The sequence below is a fragment of the Grampus griseus genome (assembly GCF_964374135.1).
Source record: "Grampus griseus genome assembly, chromosome: 3".
Lineage (NCBI taxonomy): Eukaryota > Metazoa > Chordata > Mammalia > Artiodactyla > Delphinidae > Grampus > Grampus griseus.
In genome coordinates this window covers 76,191,526-76,213,229 of record NC_139019.1, presented here as the reverse complement: position 1 = coordinate 76,213,229, position 21,704 = coordinate 76,191,526, and positions in this window count along the sequence as shown.

The window sequence follows — 21,704 nt, the reverse complement described above, 5'->3', positions numbered from 1 at the left end:
CTAGCTATCTATTTTACATTTGGTAGTGTATATATGTCTATGCCACTCTCTCACTTCGTCCCAGCTTACCCTTCTCCCTCCCCATGTCCTCAAGTCCATTCTCTAGTAGGTCTGCGTCTTTATTCCCCTCTTGCCCCTATGTTCTTCATGACCTTTTTTTCTTTTTTAGATTCCATATATATGTGTTAGCATACAGTATTTGTTTTTCTCTTTCTGACTTAACTTCACTCTGTATGACAGACTCTAAGTCCATCCACCTCACTCAATTTTGTTTCTTTTTATGGCTGAGTAATATTCCATTGTATATATGTACCACATCTTCTTTATTCACTCATCTGTTCATGAACACTTAGGTTGCTTCCATGTCCTGGCTATTGTAAATAGAGCTTATTGCGTAGATTCTTAAGCAGATTGTTACATAGATACGTAAAATAATGCCTACATGAGCTATTGTGAATTCAAATTTAGGGAGAACATTTTAGAGAAAAAGAAATGATTATACATATTAAAAACATATATCGGGCTTCCCTGGTGCCACAACTACTGAAGCCCACGTGCTGAAACTACTGAAGCCTGAACACCAAAAGCCCGTGCTCCACAACGAGAGTGGCCACCACAATGAGAAGCCTGTGCATCAAAACGAAGAGTAGCCCCGCTCACCGCAACTAGAGAAAGCCCACACACAGCAACAATGACCCAATGCAGCCAAAAATAAATAAATGAAAAAAATATATATATCATACACTGTGGCTAGATATTTACTGTTTACTTATGGAGTGTGTTATAAAATGACTTTCAACATCAGAGACCTAATCAGCTCAATGCCAGCATCCCTTTTGAATGGAAGAGTCTATCATCTCTGTTGTTTGCATAAGGATTTTGATTTTGGAATCTGAGTAGAAGAAATTATCATATGAAAATCTTGTCTTCCAGACATTTGTGCCCTGTATAGAAGTAGTAAAGGGAGGTATCAGCGTTCTGTAGAAGGGAAGACAATATAGTCAACTATATATGGCATGACTAGAAAACTCCTTCCTGAGGAATTTGGTGTGTCGATAGTGATTTGGAACTCTTTAAGGGCTTATCACTTGGAATATTGGCAAGAGTTCAAGTCAGAGGAGAGTCAATAGTCCTAAGATTATACCTATGAGGTCCCAGAAACAGACGAGTATTCTAATACTGTTTGCTTTTTCTTTTTTCTTACATCTTTATTGGAGTATAATTGCTTTACAATATTATGTCAGTTTCTGCTGTATAGCAAAGTGAATCAGCTATATGTATACATATATCCCCATATCCCCTCCCTCTTGTGTCTCCCTCCCACCCTCCCTATCCCATCCCTATAGGTGGTCACAAAGCACTGAGCTGATCTCCCTGTGCTATGCGGCTGCTTCCCACTAGCTATCTATTTTATATTTGGTAGTGTATATACGTGAATGCCACTCTCTCACTTCGTCCCAGCTTACCTTTTCCCCTCCCTGTGTCTTCAAGTCCATTCTCTACATCTGCGTCTTTATTCCTGTCCTGCCCCTAGGTTCATCAGAACCTTTTTTTTTTTTATGATTCCATATATATGTGTTAGCATACGGTATTTGTTTTTCTTTTTCTGACTTACTTTACTCTGTATGACAGACTCTAGGGCCATCCACCTCCCTACAGATAGCTCAATTTCATTTCTTTTTATGGCTGAATAATATTCCATTGTATATACATGCCACATCTTCTTTATCCATTCATCTGTCATGCCATCTGTTGATGGACACATCTGTCCTGGCTATTGTAAACAGTGCTGCAATGAACATTGTGGTACCTGTCTCTTTTTGAATTATGGTTTTCTTAGGGTATATTCCCAGTAGTGGGATTGCTGGGTCATATGGTAATTCTATTTTTAGTTTTTTAAGGAACCTCCATACTGTTCTCCATAGTGGCTGTATCAATTTACATTCCCACCAACAGTGCAAGAGGGTTCCCTTTTCTCCACACCCTCTCCAGCATTTATTGTTTCTAGATTTTTTGATGATGGCCATTCTGACCAGTGTGAGGTGATATCTCATTGTAGTTTTGATTTACATTCCTCTAATGATTAGTAATGCTAAGCATCATTTCATGTGTTTGTTGGCAATCTGTATATCTTCTTTGGAGAAATGTCTATTTAGGTCTTCTGCCCATTTTTGGATTGGGTTGTTTGTTGTGTTGATATTGAGCTGCATGAGCTGCTTATATATTTTGGAGATTAATCCTTTGTCCATGCTTCATTTGCAAATATTTTCTCCCATTCTGAGGGTTGTCTTTTCATCTTGTTTATGGTTTCCCTTGCTGTGCAAAAGCTTTTAAGTTTCATTAGATCCCATTTGTTTAGTTTTGTTTTTATTTCCATTACTCTAGGAGGTAGGTCCAAATGGATCTTGCTGTGATTTATGTCATGGAGTGTTCTGCCTATATTTTCCTCTAAGAGTTTTACAGTGTCTGGCCTTACATTTAAGTCTTTAATCCATTTTGAGTTTATTTTTGTGTATTGCATTAGGAGTGTTTCCTTAATTTCTCTTTCAGATTTTTCGTTGTTAGTGTATAGGAATGCAAGAAATTTCTGTGCATTAATTTTGTATCCTGCTACTTTACCAAATTCATTCTTTTACTTGTAGCTGTCCAGTTTCCCCAGCACCACTTATTGAAGAGGCTGTCTTTTCTCCATTGTATATTCTTGCCTCCTTTGTCAAAGATAAGGTGACCATTTGTGCATGGGTTTATCTCTGGGCTTTCTATCCTGTTCCATTGATCTATATTTCTGTTTTTGTGCCAGTACCATCCTTTCTTGATTACTGTAGCTTTGTAGTATTGTCTGAAGTCAGGGAGCCTAATTCCTCCAGCTCCGTTTTTCTTTCTCAAGATTGCTTTGGCTATTCGGGGTCTTTTGTGTTTCCATACACATGATATTTTTTTTTGTTCTAGTTCTGTGAAAAATGCCCCTGGTAGTTTGATAGGGATTGCACTGAATCTGTAGATTGCTTTGGGTAGTATAGTCATTTTCACAAGGTTGATTCTTCCAATCCAAGAACATGGTATATCTCTCCATCTGTTTGTATCATCTTTAATTTCTTTCATGAGTCTTATAGTTTTCTGCATACAGGTCTTTTGTCTCCTTATGTAGGTTTATTCCTAGGTATTTTATTCTTTTTGTTGCAATGGTAAATGGGACTGTTTCCTTAATTTCTCTTTCAGATTTTTCATCATTAGTGTATAGGAATGCAAGAGATTTCTGTGCATTAATTTTGTATCCTGCTCCTTTACCAAATTCATTTTTTTTATTCTTCTAGTTTTTAATGACTCTTACATACAGATTCAAATATTTGGCCCTTTCTTTTGACATGTAGCACATAGAATTAACATGTTTTCACATTTCACAGTAACGTATGTAAAATTATATGCTTTCTGTTGTTTGGCCAAATCCTCTCTTTGTGTATTTTATTTTTACAAGAGATAAATAAACTGACACCAAGCTTTGTAAATGGATGACCACAACAAAAGCAACAATGATTGCAATTACCAAACACAAAACACACTCATACTATGTCATAATATTGACATTCAGTCCAGTAATCCTCCACTGTAACAGCTCCTTTACTTTGCAGTGAAAATTAATTTGTATATTTTTTGCCTCTGAGTCCTTGTGGGATTTTTTTTTATTATTATTCAAACAGAACATCACAAAAATTATAATCATCCTCATCAGTTCACTCAGTCCCATGTAATTAATTTTTTTTCACCTTGATCTTTTGTTAGCACTTTTATGAATTCATCAGTTTTCCATTAGAGTTCTGAAAATGCTTATCCATTCAGTTCAGCAGTATAGTTAGTTACCAGAAACCTGTACTTGTCAGAGTCATTTCCATAAGTTCCTTGAAGATGAAACCCTTTATAGGAACGTTTTTCCAAAAGCATCAGAGTACACCCAGAACTGTCTGTAAATGACAAAAGACTTAAAAATGACCACAGTTAAAGATTTGATGAAAGTTCATAATAATGCAATTGACAAGGAAATTTAGTTATTTCTAAGATATACATTTTAAAGTAATAACTAGAATTACGACTTATAACATCATACCAGAACATAAAAGATTTTTAGAAATTTTATGTAATGTCTGAAACATTTATATTAACATATTTCCATACAAATAACACAAAGAAAGTTTAGTATTAGTTGTTTTTTTTGTTTGTTTTTTTATACTGCAGGTTCTTATTAGTCATCAATTTTATACACATCAGTGTTTACATGTCAATTCCAATTGCCCAATTCAGCACACCACCATCCCCACCCCACTGCAGTTTTCCCCCCTTGTGTCCATACATCTGTTCTCTACATCTGTGTCTCAACTTCTGCCCTGCAAACCAGTTCATCTGTACCATTTTTCTAGGTTCCACATACATGCTTTACCAAATTCATTGATTAGCTCTAGTAGTTTTCTGGTAGCGTGGATTCTCTATGTATAGTATCACATCATCTGCACACAGTGACAGTTTTACTTCTTCTTTTCTGCTTTGTATTCATTTTATTTCTTTTTCTTCTCTGATTGCCATGGCTAAAAATTCCAAACCTATGTTAAATAATAGTGGTGAGAGTGGGCACCCTTGTCTTGTTCCTGATCTTAGAGGAAATGGTTTCACTTTTTCCCCACTGAGAATGATGTTTACTGTAGGTTTGTCATCTACGGCCTTTATTATGTTGAGGTAGGTTCCTCTATGCCCACTTTCTGGAGAGTTTTTATCATAAATGGGTGTTGAATTTTGTCTAAATTTTTCTGCATCTATAGAGATGATCATATTTTTTTTTCTTTTTTTTTTGGCTGCATCGGGTCTTCATTGCTATGTGTGGACTTTCTCTAGTTGCAGTGAACAGGGGCTACTCTTCGTTGCAGTGCTCAGGCTTCTCATTGCAGTGGGTTCTCTTGTTGCAGAGCACAGGCTCTCGGCACATGAGCTTTCATAGTTGTGGCACGCGGGCTCAGTAGTTGTGGCTCGCAGGCTCTAGAGTGCAGGCTCAGAAGTTGTAGAGCATGGGCTTAGTTGCTCCATGGCATGTGGGATCTTCCTGGACCAGGGATCAACCCCGTGTCCCCTGCATTGGCAGGTGGATTCTTAACCACTGCACCACAGGGAGGTCCTGATCATAGGGTTTTTATCCTTCAGTTTGTTAATGTGGTTTATCACATTGATTGATTTGCGTATATTGAAGAATCCTTGCATTCTTGGGATAAACCCCACTTGATCATGGTGTATGATCCTTTTAATGTGCTGTTGGATTCTGTTTACTAGTATTTTGTTGAGGATTTTTGCGTCTATGTTCATTAGTGATATTAGCCTGTAGTTTTCTTTTTTTTGTGACATCTTTGTCTGGTTTTGTATCAGGGTAATGGTGGCCTCCTAGAATGAGTTTGGGAGTGTTCCTCCCTCTGCTATATTTTCGAAGAGTTTGAGAGTGATGGGTGTTAGCTCTTCTCTAAATGTTTGATAGAATTCATCTGTGAGGCCATCTGGTCCTGGGCTTTTGTTTGTTGGAAAATATTTAATCACAGTTTCAATTTTAATGCTTGTGATTGGTCTGTTCATATTTTCTGTTTCTTTCTGGTTCAGTCTTGGAAGGTTGTACTTTTCTAAGGATTTGTCCGTTTCCTCCAGGTTGTCCATTTTATTGGCATTGATCTTACTTTCTACAATTGTGCTTTTACTTATGCTCTTCCCTCCCTTTGGTATTCCTTCTCCTTATCTCCTCCTGTCAGACAAAATCTTATTCATTTTTCAAGGCCTAGCTCAAATGTCACACTGATCACAGAAACTTCCATATCACCTCCCCCATCTGCCAACCAAAAGTTTCTCTCTCCTCTATTCCTAAAGCATCTTTTAAAGGACATAAATCATTCTTTATTATTTAATCATTATTTGTGCATGTGTCATGGCTCCCTCTCTAGAATATATGCTCTGCCAAGGCAAAGATCAGTCATGATTCATCTCTGTGTCCACTTAGCACCTAGGACAGTTCTCTTTGCTTTGGAAATGCTCATAATGTGTTTGCTGAATTGATTATTGGTTTCTTTTATTACATTTTTGACTATAAAATTGAAGTTATTGTTTTAAAATTTACTCTTGTCCCTCGATTTTCTTAGTTTTTCAATTTACTATCAGAGAGAATAAATCACAGAATAATCCAAAAAGCACCAAAAAAAAAAAAAAACAAAATGCCTTGCCTGAGATAAGCGTGATCACTCTTCACCATGTCTACTATAGTAAAATAGCAGAGTCACCTCTAATTCAAGTTGACCAAGTGATTTCCAAACTGAAATGCCTTTCAACCTTTATATATGAGTAATATGGGTAGAAAAGTAATTATCTTTAATGTTATCAATGGGTTTAACATAAATATGGTCTATTCTTCCCTTTTACCTCCTTCTTATTGATTTTATCCTTTTTTCACTTCAACTTAATTTAGTTGAGTAAACCAATGAAATATAGTTGCTTGCACAGTATCATAATAACAATCTTTAAGAAAGATTGTTAAAATACTTTTAAAGTAAATATTTTAAAAGGAAAGTCAGGTTAGTCAATATTTGAATGAACTTATGCAATATCAATTCTGTCATCTTTCATTTACAGATTCAAGCTGGGAATCCTAGGATGTGAGCCTAGCAATAATTAGCAAACCCAATCACATCCCAAGAGCTTTTTTTGTGATGACATATGCCAGTTTGACATATCAAAACTGTCATTTGTTCACAGGATTGCTGACAAATGCACTCAAATAAAATAATATTTCTATCTTGGTTGATGCTTAGGAGGGAGTAATATCCTCTCATGAAATGAATGAATGTATTGGTATCTGTTATGGACTGAATGTGTCCTTCCCCAGATTTACATGTTGAAACCCTTACCCCCACTGTGATGGCGTTTGGGGGTGGGCCTTTGGGAGGTAATTAGGTTCAAATGAGGTCTTGAGGGTGAGGTCATCATGATCAGATTAGTGTCTTTATAAGAAGAGGAAGAGAGACCAGAACTCTCTCTCTGCCATGTGAAGACACAGCAAGAAGGTGGCCACCTGCAAACCAGGAAGAGAGCTCTTTTCAGGAACACAATCTATCAGCATCTTGATTCTGGACTTCCCAGACTCGAGAATTATGAGAAAAAAATGTCTGTTTAACTCACCCAGTCTATGGTGTTTTTTTCTAGCAGTCGGGGTGAGTAAGACAATATCTATCATTTATTTTCCAAACAAAGGTACTTTCTATTTCCACAAAAAACCCAGGCTAGTGAAGTCAGATGTGAATGCACACACTTTATATTCAGCAAATATTTCCTGAGGGCTTATTATGTTCCAGGCACTAGCTAAATACTTTCACATGCATTAACCCTTTTAATTTTTACAATAGTCTAGGAGGTGGGCACTGCTATTCCCATTTTACAGATGGGGATACTAAAGACCAGATAGATTAAATGATATAACTAGAAAATGGGATTGTTGGCTCCATAAGGGAAAGGTCTGTTCTGTCTCATTAATTACTAGAATTCTGGTAGTTAGCACAGAAGCTCTAGTATCTCAGTAAATATGGGTTTGATAAATTATTGAGAGTAAGTAACAGATAAAGCTGAATTCAAACACAGGTTTTCTAATGCCAAGCCTTCTAATGCTCATTATATTATGTCCCATGTTAACATATAGTTAGTATTAAGTTGATATTGATTGACTAATATTAATATATTGTGTTATATATTAAATTCATTCTTTATTGTTAGAAATATTAAGCCTCTTCCATATTATTTTAAAATTTTAACCAGTTTTTTTAAAGGTTATTATTATAAAGCTAACAAATGACTGTAAAGATCTGACAGCTCAAAACTGGGTGATGTGAGAAATCCTCTGTGCTTCATGCCAGAAGTAACCACTCTTAAGAGTTATGTGTGTTTCCTTCCAGATGCCCTAAGTGCACACATGGACTGTATATATACCTACATATACACTTTTCTTTAAATGTCAAAAATGGCATTCTCATGTTATTTTGTGATTTTCTTTGAAATTTAAATATGTATTATAGTTATTTTTCATATTTTGCAAATTTACTTTATTTTAATGGCTGTGTGGCATTCTCTTGTTTTCATACATTTCTATTTAACTAGACTCCTACTGATAAATATTTAGCTTGTTTCCAGATTTTACTATTATAAACATGCTGAAATAAATATACATCTTTGAACATTTGTGACAGTATATCTGTGGACAAATTCTCAGAAAGACTTACTGTTGGTGGAGGAAGCCATGGAGAGAACATGAAGGCTCCTTGACCCGAGGTGGTGGGTCCCTGTCCTTAGAACGTATGTCATGCCTACTACCCACTTACTAGCAGCCCTTTCAAGGATGCAGCCTTGAGAGAGTAAGGTGTTGTTTAGACCAGCTGGACTGAATCCATGACTGAAGCTACTTAAAGCCTCTATATAAACTTTTAAGATTCTGGTGGGGGTGGGGTACAGAGATCTATTTGCCTTGTAGCTGCTCAAGAAAAGCCTCCTTTGTAAGTTCCCTTGTTTATTAAACCTGTTTAAGGGGCCAGTTGCAAATTTCACCCAGGGAACTCCTGAAGTTGCAAACCAACAATTACTGGATCGAACTGTAAGCATTCTTAGCATTTTGATCTATATTGCCAAATTACCTTACAAAGGTGTTCCAGTTTATATTTCTACTAATAGTGCATGAGAGTTCCTCTTTTAAAAAAAAATGACACATATGAACACTGGGTGTGGCCCACTTATCTTTTCCAATATTTTAGGTTAGAAAATGTGGCATTAAAATTTTTGTATTTACTTAATTATTGATGAAGTTACTATTGATCGTCTGTACTCATTTATCTCTGAGTAGTGTATTCTCTATTCATGAATTTCTGCTCATTTTTTCTGTTGAGTTATTGGTGTTTTAGTATTGATTTGGAAATTCTTTTTGAAAGTTAAAGAAGTTTGTCTCTGCCTCTCAAAGACAAATGTTACTAGATGAGAATTTTTATTGAGAGAACAAGTTTAATTTTCATCTGACCAGGCTTATCAGCCTTTTTCACCCCCCAGTGGTTTCTGGATTTCCTATTATAATGAGAAAGACCTTCCTAATTCAAAGATTTAAAAAGAATCATTCCTGTTTTCTTCTGTAGTTTTATATCTTTATTAATTTTTTTGGTTCCTGCATTTATCAAACAAATATTTACTGTAACACCTACTGTGTGTCAGGCATCATATGTTAGTGAACAAAACAGACAAAAATGTCTGTGTCCATGGAATGATCGATCCACTGGGGTTATTCTTGTAATATATTCAACTTGATTTGCTATGATATTGTCAATTATTTTAGCATTAGATTAACTGTTGAGTTATATGAAATTTACTTTGGTAAAAGGAATGAGGTAGGAATCCATTTTTGTTTTTCTCCATAAGATTAGCTGTTTATCTCAATAAATAGTTAATCTTTTACTATTGACTTTGGAGTAGCACCCTTACGAAAAACTAAATACCTGTAGGTACTTGGGTTTATTTCTAGACACCATTCTGAACATTGATCCTTTGTGGCTGTTCCTTAACCAGTGTTGTAATTTTAAAACTACTGTAGCTTTATAATAATTTTCATTTCCAAAGTGACTCATTTCCCCTTAAAACTCTTCTTTTACAGATTTATTTTTCTTGACTCTTATATCGTGTTTAGTCTTCCAAATGAACTTTATAACTGTTTAGTCATGTTTTAAAAATTCTCAGTATTGTGATTGAGATCCCATTGGTTTTTATGGATTCCCTTAAGTAGGAATAATTGCTAATCAATAGTGAATCTCCACACCCAGGTGTTTTCATTTATACAAGTCTTCTTTTGCATCCCACAATAAAGTTGTAAAGCTTTCTTCATATAGCTCTTGGGTTTATCTTATTTTGTTCACTTGGTTTTTATTTTGTGGCTATTATTATTATTTTTTTTCATTTTGCTTTGCATTGTTAAGTTCATTGTATGCCTTTCACAGTTTGCAGTGTTTTCAGGCTATTTAACAAGATTAATTTTGTAACTTACACCTTCACTGGCTTTTCTTATTGTTTTTTATGGGGTTTTTTTGAGTTTTTCAAATACACAATGATGTCATCTATAAGTAATGAAAAATTTGCCTCATACTTTCCAATATTTACACATCTTATTTCATTTTTTAATTTAAATGCACTGGCTCACTCTTAGAAAACACTTTTAAGTAGCCGTGCCCTTGTTTGGAATCCTTGCCTTATTCTTGACTTACACAGGATTGCCTCTATTACTGCTTTGCTATGAAATATATTGCTGGCTTTGGGGTTTATGTACTGATATATATTATTATATCACATTAAAAATTATTCATCTCTTTCTCCTTTACTAAGATTTTTGTATTAGAAAAGCATGTTGAATTTTGTTACATACTTTCTAAGTATTGATCTCATTTGACCAATTAATAGGGCATACTATTTTAATAAATTATCATCAAACTGTTTCCTATTATGAAACTATTTTTCCACTGTGAAGATGAATCTAAGCATGTTGTGGTATATTATTTTTTAAATACTACTGATTTCTACTTGTGAATTTATTTATTAATGTAAATATGCTATCATAACATAAATATCAATTTACAACTTGCTTTTATTGACTCAGCAATGCTTTGGTGATCTTTCTTATGTAAACATATTGATCTAGCCCTTTCTTTTTGTCTTTTGTCTGTTACATAGAATTTCACAGTGTGGATAAATTCACAATTTATATAATCATTACTGTGTTGAAGAGCATTCAAATTTTTCCTTTTTAATTTTTCCTTTTTAATTTTTTTTTTGCAAATACTAGCCATTATTGATTGCTATTTCTAACAATGCTGCAATACTATTCTTATACATACCTCCCAGTCTATGTGCAGAGTTTGGGGGGTGGGGAAGAGGCCTAGAAATGGAATTTGGGAGTCATCAATTACGTGCAATTATGTTTAAATAATGCACACAAATTGACCTCTGAAGTGGCTGTAACATTTCACACTGCCGTTAGTAATGACTGTGATATTCATTTCCCACACACATACCAAAGCTGACACACTCAAGCAATTTTATATTTTACTCATCTCTATAATAAATTAAAAAAACTGTATCTTAGTGGGGTTTAAGTTTGCACTTTTTTTTTTTGCTATTAATATTTTTCTTTTGTGAATTTCCTGTTCATGTCTTTTGCCTATTTTTCTGTTGAGTTGTTTGTCTTTTTCTTACCAGTTTAAGGAGTTCTTTATAATTTCTGCATTTTGATCTCTTGCCTATTATATATTTTACAAATGTTTCCCCCCATTTGTTTTTTTTACCTTTTACTTTGTTTATGATGTCCTTTGTTTGTGAATATTACATGTTATGTAGCCTCTGGGAAACCCCACTGGACACTTGTGAGAGACTGAAAAAGGCACAAGACATCTTAGAATTATTGAGAAAATAGTTTTGGCCTGAAAGGATCTCAGGTCTCCTGACCACATTCTGAGAGCCACTGCTCTAAACCTTGCCACACATTTGAAGATAATTAAATTTATTAAGTTTATATTTAAATTTCCTTATTTGAGGGTGCCATCTATTTCCTACCGTAACCCTGACTGATAAGCCTATCCTGTCTGGGTACCAAAGGCCAGTCCACAAGGATGGAGGAAAGGCAGGGGAGATACAGAGAGAGAGGGAGAGACAAGAGCAAGAGTTCCAACTATTTACTCCCAGAGGACAGAGCTGTTGCAAACCAATTTAGGGTGTAGCAACATTAACAAAAACTAGGCGGCTCTCTGTAGCTGGCAGGAGGAGGCCCTGACGTTCAGCTTTTCTGAGCCTACCTTATTTTTTAATGTTGTGGGTACTGAGTTGAGAGCCAGTGGGCCTAGATGTACTCCCAGCAAAGGCTTAGTATGGATAGTTGGGTCCAGGCTGGATAAGGGATGTACAGATAGATGTCAGGGGCCCCAGCCAGTGAGAGCCAAGGGCAGGTCGAGTCATCTGGGAGCTTCTCTGGGCTCTGATTCTGGTGGGAGAGACCAGATCGTGTAAGCACAGACTTGCTTAGGATTGTTAGCAGGAAAACCCGGTGGACAAGAGGCATCACCCCCAGAGCAGAAAAGGCAGATGACACCGCCTTCAAACACTCTTTCCTGCTTTCACGAAGACGTGGAAAATCACACCCTTTCTGCATCCACCGAAGATACCTTCTTAGGAAGAGTTGGAAGAGAAGGCTCCCTTGAGAGACAAACGTTTTGTCCCAAGAAGACTGTGGGCATTTTCTAAAGGGATTCTCAAAAGGATTCAATCTTGATGAGTGTTAAAATTGGGTTGAATATTTTGTTATTTTTTTCTCCATTAACCTCTGGTTGAGTGGCGTTACTCTAAAGGAAAACCAGATTCATTACAGAAAACATAAAGGAGACTATATTTTTCTTCTTATCTGCACAAAAGTTAGCAGGACTGATTTTTGATCCCAGTGCACTGCTGTTTGCAATGAGAAACTGTCCCTACACGTCCCTAGCCCTCTTGCCATATATCAAACCTCATCACTGCTCAGAGGTCCTATTTATAGATGACAGCCCCAGTAAATGATGAATACCATTTTGTTTATTTTTGGCAGCAATATTTCCACCTCAAATTAGTTTCTTAACCCGATGCTTGGGGAAAAGCACCAAGTTCCCAGGCACTGCTGTCCAGCCTGAGCCAAGTCTGTGCAAGGCCAGACCTGATGTCTTCGGAGTTCAGGCTATTGTCTGATATATCCTGACAGAGACAAACAATTCTCGATCTTGGAGTGGTTACACTGTGGTGAGATCCCATCTGCTGAATTGTAGAATTGAATGAGAAATAGATCCACAAATACTGGGGGTGGTGGGGAGTAAGGATGGATTACACCTAAGGTCCCCTAAAAGGTGTTGCTACCTGTAATGATCTCACTGGTTCCACCACTGACTTTACATGAGGCCTGGGCTAAGTCCCCTCATATCTTGATTTCGCAGGTGTTCAATTGAAGGGGGAAAACATACCTGTACTTTCTATATAACTGCATGACCAGAATTTAGAGGTTTAACTGTGGATGATGGCAGAAGTCAAGATTAAGAACAAACACGGGGGATGGACTTACAGGCTACAAATCAGGGTCTGAGAAATATATTTTAGCCAACTGAGTTTCATTTAAGGTAATTTTCTTCATAAAAGACATTGTACTTGATTTAATTTTTCTAAGGATGTTTATAGACATTTAGTAACTCCATTTTTCCTTCCATTTTCCTACTTCCCCTATGTGATTCAGAGGAAAGTTCAGTTCAGAATAAAACCATACAAAAGGGCTTCCCTGGTGGTTTAGTGATTAAGAATCCGCCTGCCAATGCAGGGAACACGGGTTCGATTCCTGATCCGGGAAGATCCCACATGCCGCAGAGCAACCAAGCCCATGTGCCACGGCTACTGAACCTGCGCGCTAGAGCCCGCGAGCCACAACTACTAAGCCCATGCGCTGCAACTACTGAAGCCTGCGCACCTAGAGCCCGTAGTCTGCAACAAGAGAAGCCACCGCAATGACAAGCCCGCACACTGCAACGAAGAGTAGCCCCCGCTCGCCACAACTAGAGAAAGCTCGTGCGCAGCAACGAAGACCCAACACAGCCAAAGATAGATAGATAGATAAATAAATAAATAAAAAGAAAACCCTGCTTTATTAAAAAAAAATCAAAAATTTCATCTACTTAGTTCTTGCCTGTGCATTTTTTAGGCAGGCATTTTTAAACAGGGCTTGCCAGAAAGGCAGTTAAATTTTCAGGCACCGGTTTGAAATCAATAATGTATATTTCTTAAATAACCATTTTATCTCACTTAGGGGAAAATGTGTGAGTTGGGGGATTGGATTCGAAATAAACTAAAAACTGGTTGCAACCTGGAAAGCATTATGTTAGAAGAAAATAGGGGAGAAGTATGAGTCTAATTAGCAAAAGGGCCAGAGTCAAAATAACACAGCAAAGATGAAAGGTCTGCCCTGTTTAGCTAGTCTCTTAGTGTTCTTATCATTGATGAATGTCAGTCTTCATTCTGTTACTTTGTAAATCTGAGCCAGTTCCTCTGGGTTTAATACCCCACTGTGAATGAGGCAATCTGGGGAGATGTAGCCTTTTTTCTGGTCTACAATGAGGATGTGTCAATCAGGATGCTTTGGGCTCTAGGAAACTGGTGGTACGCAGGATTTTAAAGATGTCCCCTCAAGATTCCTGTCCCTAGTTACTCAGTAGAATGCTAGTATAGGTACAGGTGGGGAGGGACTTTGTAGATGTAATTAAGTTTTCTAATCAACTGACCTTAATATAGGGACATTATCCTGGGTTACTCAGGTGGGCCTAATGTGATCACATGAGCCTTTAAAACTAGAAGACAGCAGAGGAGTCAGTAAGAGAGATGAAGCAGAGGGTGAGGTCTGAGAGACTGGAAGTGTGAGAAGGACTCAATTTGTCCTTGTTGGCTTTGAAGACAGGGAAGAGGGCCAGGAGTCAAGGATGTGGGCAGTCTCTAGAAGCTTAGTATGACCACTGCCCCTCGTTCCTGTGGAAAACCAGCAAGGAAACAGCAACCTCAGATCTGCAAGTCCGTAGAACTTAATTCAGCCAACAATCTGAATGAGTTTAGAAGCAGATTCTTCTCTGGAGCCTCCAGAAAGGAGTGCACTCCTGCCAACACCTTGATTTCGGTCTTGGGAGAGCTGAAGCTGAGGAAGCAGCTGAACCACCCCATGCCCGGACTTCTGACCCACAGACACTGTGAGGTAACAAGTGGGTGTTGTTTTAAGCAGCTAAATTTATGGTAATTCGTTGTGACAACAATAAGAAACTAATATAAAATTCGGCTAAAACTAGCTAAAAACCTAGATAAATTAACTTTCTAATGAATAATAAATGGATAATTACATAATAATAGTATCAGGGTTAAGAAAGGCCTCAGGTTGACTGATTCTGTAGCTCAATGACATCCTCAAGCGTCGAGGTTGTTTTCCATCTCTCTTCTCTGCTAACTTGGGTGTTCGCTTCACCCTCAGTTTCATAACAAAATGGCTGCGGCAGTTCCAGCCATCGCACCAAACACCAAAACGTGTAGATAAAGAGATCATTTCTTGTGTGCTTCTTCCTTGTGAGTGAAGAAGCCCTCAAATGACTGCTCCTCTGTGTCAGAGTCTGCTTGTTGTCCCCCCATATTCACCTTCTCCTTTTTCCTCAGTAACAAAATCCAGATTTTTAGCTGGGCACATAACTGCCCAGAATAAAGATTTATGGCTAGGCATGGCCATGTGCTGAAGTTCTAACCCTCGGGCTATTAGAAGAGTTGGGAAGTAACTTTAAAGCAAGAGGCATGTTCTTCTTCACCCTTTCCTCCTGTTTGCTGGCTGGAAGGTGACTGTCATGGCAGAAGCTCCACTGACGATCTTGGAATTTACAGTGACTTGGGGAATGGTAGGCATGTGTGGTGGAGCAACAGGATAGAAGAAATGCCATACTAGGTTTGGATGATGACCTTCAGGCTTATTGAACACACTTAAGGTTTATGTGTTACTCACAGTTGAATCCAGTCCCAAGTAATACACTCTTATAGTTTCCAGGAATGGTTACAGGTCTGAGAAAAGGGATAGAATGATCATGATCAGTTGCGAATAATTTTCCAGTGCGTAATACTTAGGCGTCTACTCTAGGAGGTCAGTGGACCATATCAAGGAGGTAAATCATAGATGAATACTCTGGTTCTCAAGGGGTCTCACTTTCAGGGGTAGACTATAGGCTCTGGGATAACTTATGTCTTTCTAGTCTTTAAAAGAGAATTGTATGACCCAAAGGAATCTTGCTGGAGGACATTACTTTTATTCTCATAGAGTGCTCAAATTGGGAACCTCATTGGCTAGAGTTGGAAATGTCTCTATAATGTGCCTTACTTTGGGTCCCCCAGAAGCTAAGTTGGCAACAAGGATTCAAATGCAAGCAGTTTATTGATGAGGCACAGGGACCAGCGGTAGGGTAGGGGGCATGTGAAACAGGAACAAAAGGAAGCTGAGAAGGGGCATGTTTCAAGCCAACCAGTAAAAAGGGCACTGGAACTGGGAGCAGTATAGAGTCCCTGCCTCTGAGTTATTGAAACACCGGCACATCAATGCCAGCACTCATTGGTTGAGGGCTGTTCCAGGCACTTGGAGGGAGAAGGGATGCAATTTGGAAGACAGCCTTCAGGTGGAGAGATCAGATACCTTCATTGAAGTGCTGAGGCCTAAGGGATAGGAGTAGGGCCCTAACAGCTTCTGCAGCAGGGTATATATTCAAAGGTATTTTTTTCCTTTTTTTTTAATTGAAGTATAGTTGATTTACAATGTTGTGTTAGTTTCTGGTTTACAGCAAAGTGATTCAGATATACATATACATATATATGTATATTCAGATATATATATAATTTTTCATATTCTCTTCCATTATGGTTTATTACAAGATATTGACTATAGCTCCCTGTGCTATACAATAGGACCTTGATATTTATTCATTCTATATATAATAGTGTGCATCTGTCAAAGGGGGTTATCTACACGCCCATCCAGTAGTACCTGTCTTTGTATCACCACGGAAAGTAGGAAATCAGACCAGGCACGAGTAGATGGATCGTATCCTACACTGGAGATTTGTTTCAGAAGCTTACATCATCTTTAAGCTGAAAGGGACCTTAGAGGGAAACTAGTTCTTTTATTTTTTTTTTTCATTTTACTAGTGAAAAACGGAGGCTCCAAGGGCTGCCTGTGGTGACAGAGCCTTCAGATGCAGCACCAAGCCCATGTCCATGTCTTCTGACATTGTGTAGCACAGAACTGGCACTGAGAGGCGGGCAGGGGAGGCTTTGGCTCCCTGCAAATCTCCAATAACCCCTTCTTCTCTTCTTTTATATGGACAAGTGAGTTTTTAAAAATTATGCAAGCATAGCTTCAATTCCCCCCTCTCTAATGTAAGCTGCATAGACAATCCTATGTCCTTCCCACACAGAAATTCCAGAACATCTCTTGGTCTAGGACTCTAGAATTGTTTACCACCCTGGTTAAGATGAAAATAGGAAGTGGCTTACGTTAAACAGAATAAACAGAAACAGCTCCTCTGAAGTTACCTAACATTAAACTGCTTTTGAGAACTTTGAGAAAACTTTCAAGGAAGAAATGAAAACTTGTTTATGCCCGAACGGGAATTTATTCTGTTAAGTTGACTGTATAGTCAGCAGCCATCTCAACATGTGGAATTGTGACAACTGGCTTCTTGGTTTTGAAGGGTTCAAAGTGCTTCTTTCCACACAGGCAAGGATTTTCCATGTGAGGAGGAACAAGTCCGTCTGGTAGCTTTTCTTGGTTTTGGTTACAATGTGGTGATAACTTCTCTCTTGTGGACAGGCTTTCCTCTTCAGAAATGCTGCCTCCATTTGGCTTTTTGTTGGGTCCTTGTGAGGTGGGTCAGCCCAATAGATATTATTGTCCCCACTTCAGAGACTGAGAGAGAACATGACGGCCTGAAGGCATCTGGCCCAGTGCCATGAGCTGGGACTGCAGCCAAGGCTCCACTGATGAGAGGGTTCTGTAAGTGCCATTTAGTTGGCCTTTAACTCAATTAGTCCCAGAAACGTTGTTTTAGGGCCTGCACTTATGTCCTTGATCTCATCAAGTGGAAGTTGTGGTTCTGCCCAAGACGGTCTTGTTGCTCACCCAAGGTAAGGACATGGATCACTGCCTATTTTGAGGCCTCTTTCAATTATTTTATTCTATTTATTTATGCATACATTTAAAATTAAATAAGTTCTGTGGCTTTGGAATCTTGTAGACTTGGGATCTGCTGATTACTCAGTGAGTGACTTTGTAAGATCACTTAACATGCCTCATACTTGGTTCCTTCGTCTATAAAATGGGGTTGCTGTGAAGATTACATATGGTAAAGGACACAAACCATTTAGCATTATGCTTGAGCACCCCACATCCAAACTATGGCTAGTTGTCTCAGTTCTATCTTCAAAACATTGTGTATCTAGAATTTCACCACTTTAACCACTTCTCACCTACCACCTCTGTCAAAGCCACCATTGTCCCTTACATATATATTTATAGTGATGGTCCTACCCAAGGTCTGTTCCCACCCATTCCCTCCCTGCACTTTATTGCCTAGGGGCCAGAGTGAGTCTTTTATTTTTTTAATTATTATTATTATTTTTTGTGGTACGCGGGCCTCTCACTGTTGTGGCCTCTCCCATTGCGGAGCACAGGCTCCGGACGTGCAGGCTCAGCGACCATGGCTCACGGGCCCAGCCACTCCACGGCATGTGGGATCTTCCCGGACCGGGGCACGAACCCGTGTCTTCTGCATCGGCAGGCGGACTCTCAACCACTGTGCCACCAGGGAACCCCCAGAGTAGTCCCCAGAGTGAGTCTTTTAAAATGAAAGTTGGATCACAGAGAAACTCTACTCAAGCTCCCCAGTGACTTCCCATCCCAACCAAGCCCAAAGTCCTCACTGTTGACCACAGAGTCCTCCGTGATCTGGCCCTTAGCGTCTCTCAACACCTTCTCCTCCCATCCCCTCTTGCTCTCTGTTCCAACTATTTTGTCTTTCTTGCTCTTCCTCAAGCTGAGCATGTCCCTGTTTCAGCCTCTTTGCATTTAACGCTCCCTTTTCCTGGAAAAATTTGCCCTTAGATTCACTACTTGGTACCCTCCCTCACTTCCTTGAGTTCCTACTCAAATATGACCTTATCTGTCACCTTCCCAGCCTCTTGTATATCAATGTGTGATGCATATATTAATTTCATATTCATTCAAGCAATAGATGCTCTATAAATATTTAAGATGCTTAGTAAATTGTCATGAAGGAATAGCTAACCTTTACTGAAGTCTTGCTATGTGCCCTGAATTTTGCTTTCCTTTGCAGGTGGCAATCTATCTTCTTGGTGTATTCTGTCACCTGTTAAAGATCTTAGCTCAGATGATGTCTCCAACAAATCTTCCTTGATCAGTCAAGCCAGAAGTGATTCTTGACTCTTCTGTATTCCCTTAGTGATCACTTGGTACCATTCACTGTCCCCTGGTGTTGTAGAGTTTTTTTATAAGTATCTTTTCTTAAATATAACAAGACATTTGATGGCAAGGACCATATCTAGTGCAATTTTATGTAATACACAATTTGTAGGGCAGCCTCTCAATTTATAATCCATTTCAGATATTTAGGAAGTTTCATATGCTCTCACCAGTTCTATAAATGAATTCACATTGATGGATAAGTGTTACTTGGGATTGTAGATTTCAGAATCCAAAATCTCAGAGTTAGTATGTCCAAGGCAAAATTAGGTAGAAGAGAAAAATGAAAACATAAAGCTACAAAAGGCCATTAAATGTATCATTAAAGACTATATGAACATAAGGTTGAATTGTGTAGAGTTATCTCCATGGGTCCATGGCTCCTTGTGAAAAAATCTGACAAACGACCTATTTATAGAGTTTTGGTAAGAAGCAATGATCATTTCTTCTCAATTTGCTATAGTAATCATTTATCTCTTTACTTATCTTCTCTGTGCTTTCATTTATGACATCCTAGAAAAACTAGTAACAAAATATTTTTCCTATGCTGCAGAGAAGCCTTCTGGATGTAACAGTTTCTTTTCCGGGCTATCAGAGTAGCTCTATATTGAGGTAATTTTTAATGGTTGTGATATTTTCAGTGTGACTCTCTAGTGTGGAAAAGCCTCGGGCACTGAGTGAAGTCGTTTTTCACTTAATCCTTAAAACAGCCCTGTGAGGTAGGGCATATCATATCACCCTCATGCTTAAAAACCCTCCAGGGCTTCCCTGGTGGCGCAGTGGTTCAGAGTCCGCCTGCCGATGCAGGGGACACGGGTTCGTGCCCCAGTCCGGGAAGATCCCACATGCCGCAGAGCGGCTGGGACTGTGAGCCATGGCCACTGAGCCTGCGTGTCCGGAGCCTGTGCTCCGCAACGGGAGAGGCCACAATGGTGAGAGGCCCGCATACCGCAAAAAACCCCAAAAAAACCCCCAAAACCCCCCCCAAAAACCCTCCACATGGCTCCCCATTTCACTTACAGGAGACCTAAGCTCTTACTATGGCTATAGGAGCCAACCCACAAGGACCCTGCTCACTTCTTCCCTTCCATCTCTTTCCAGCTCTACCCACCTTTCTCCACATTATTTGGAGTGGTTCCGTCTGTCCTTGAACAGGCCCAGCCAAGCTGCTTCCTGCCTTGGGGCCTTTGTACCTGCTGTTCCTTCTGCCTGGAATGCTGTAATCAGATCCTTCAATGGCTGTTTTGTCCTCATTAAGTCTCAACTTAAATTTTAGCTTCGCGGAGAGACTCTCCCATACACATAATGTTAAAAAAAAAAAAACACCAAAAAACCTTCTGTATGGGGTTGTCAGATATAGCAAATAAAAATACAAAACACTCTGTAAAATCTGAATTTCAGATAAACAACAAAGAGTATTTTGGTATGTCTTGTGCAACGTTTGGGACATACATATACTCAAACATTATTCATTCCTTGTTTATTTGAAACTCAAATTTAATTGGCTGTCCTGCAATCTACCTGGCAACCCCACCTCCACAGCCGCTCTGTGTGATCTCCTGTTTTATTTTCTCCGTGGGACATTTCACCATTAGAAATTCTGTTTGATTCTCCCACTGGAACATGGGCTCCATGAGGGTGGGGCCCTCTCCGCCTTGCTCACAGCTGCATCCTCAGAGCCTATCATATGGCCCGACACAAATAAATGATTACATATAGTAGGTGCTCAATAAATATTTGTTAAGTATTTGTTATAAAGGAAAAATAGAAGAATAAAAAACTTAAAGAGGTTGGTAACATATCCAGAGCATACTGCCAGCTGGATGAGATTGGAATTAGACAATACGGTGCCAAAGCTCTTCTGAGTTTTCCACATTTTGGGGTGTGGAAGGCAGTGGAGTTGAGAAGGGGCATTGTGTCACCTGCCATTCAAGAGGCTCTCAGTAGAATCAGAAGACCCTGGGAGCAGTAGATTTCGGGAGAAACAAAGTCTAAATGAGCCTTTCCCATTTGCTTTGCACGTAACCAAAGGAAAACGCACTTGAGTGAAAAGAACAAGGTACTCTGCGTTTGGAACGGGGTCAGAGGCAGTGCGCATCCTCCATGTCTTCGGACACGGTCAACTCCCTGCAACTTGAGGGCTGGCTTTATTGTCAGACTCCGGAAACCTCTAAACCCGGATTACAAGAGAAACTAACGGCACAAGCAAAGAGCGGGGAGGGGCGGATCAGGATGAAGTCAAGACAGAAGAAATCGAACTCTGGTCTTGGGCCCAGGCCGGGCAGCGGGGCGGGGGCAGCGGCGTTCAGCCTCAGAACTCGGTCAGCTTCACCTCTTGGTGTGGACACTGGGCGCTTCGCAGGACCCACTGAAGGCGCATAATCTCCACTCGAGCTCACTTCGTCGGACCTAGGATGATTGCCGGAGGGCGAGTCTAGCGGCCGGCCCGGAGCTAGCTGCGTGGGTAACAGTGGTCGGATCCTGGGTGGCAGCCTGGCTCTGGTCCCTAACCAGCTCCACCCGGCTCTCGCCAGCGCGTCCTCCCACCCAGGAGCTGGAGGATGGTCCCGGG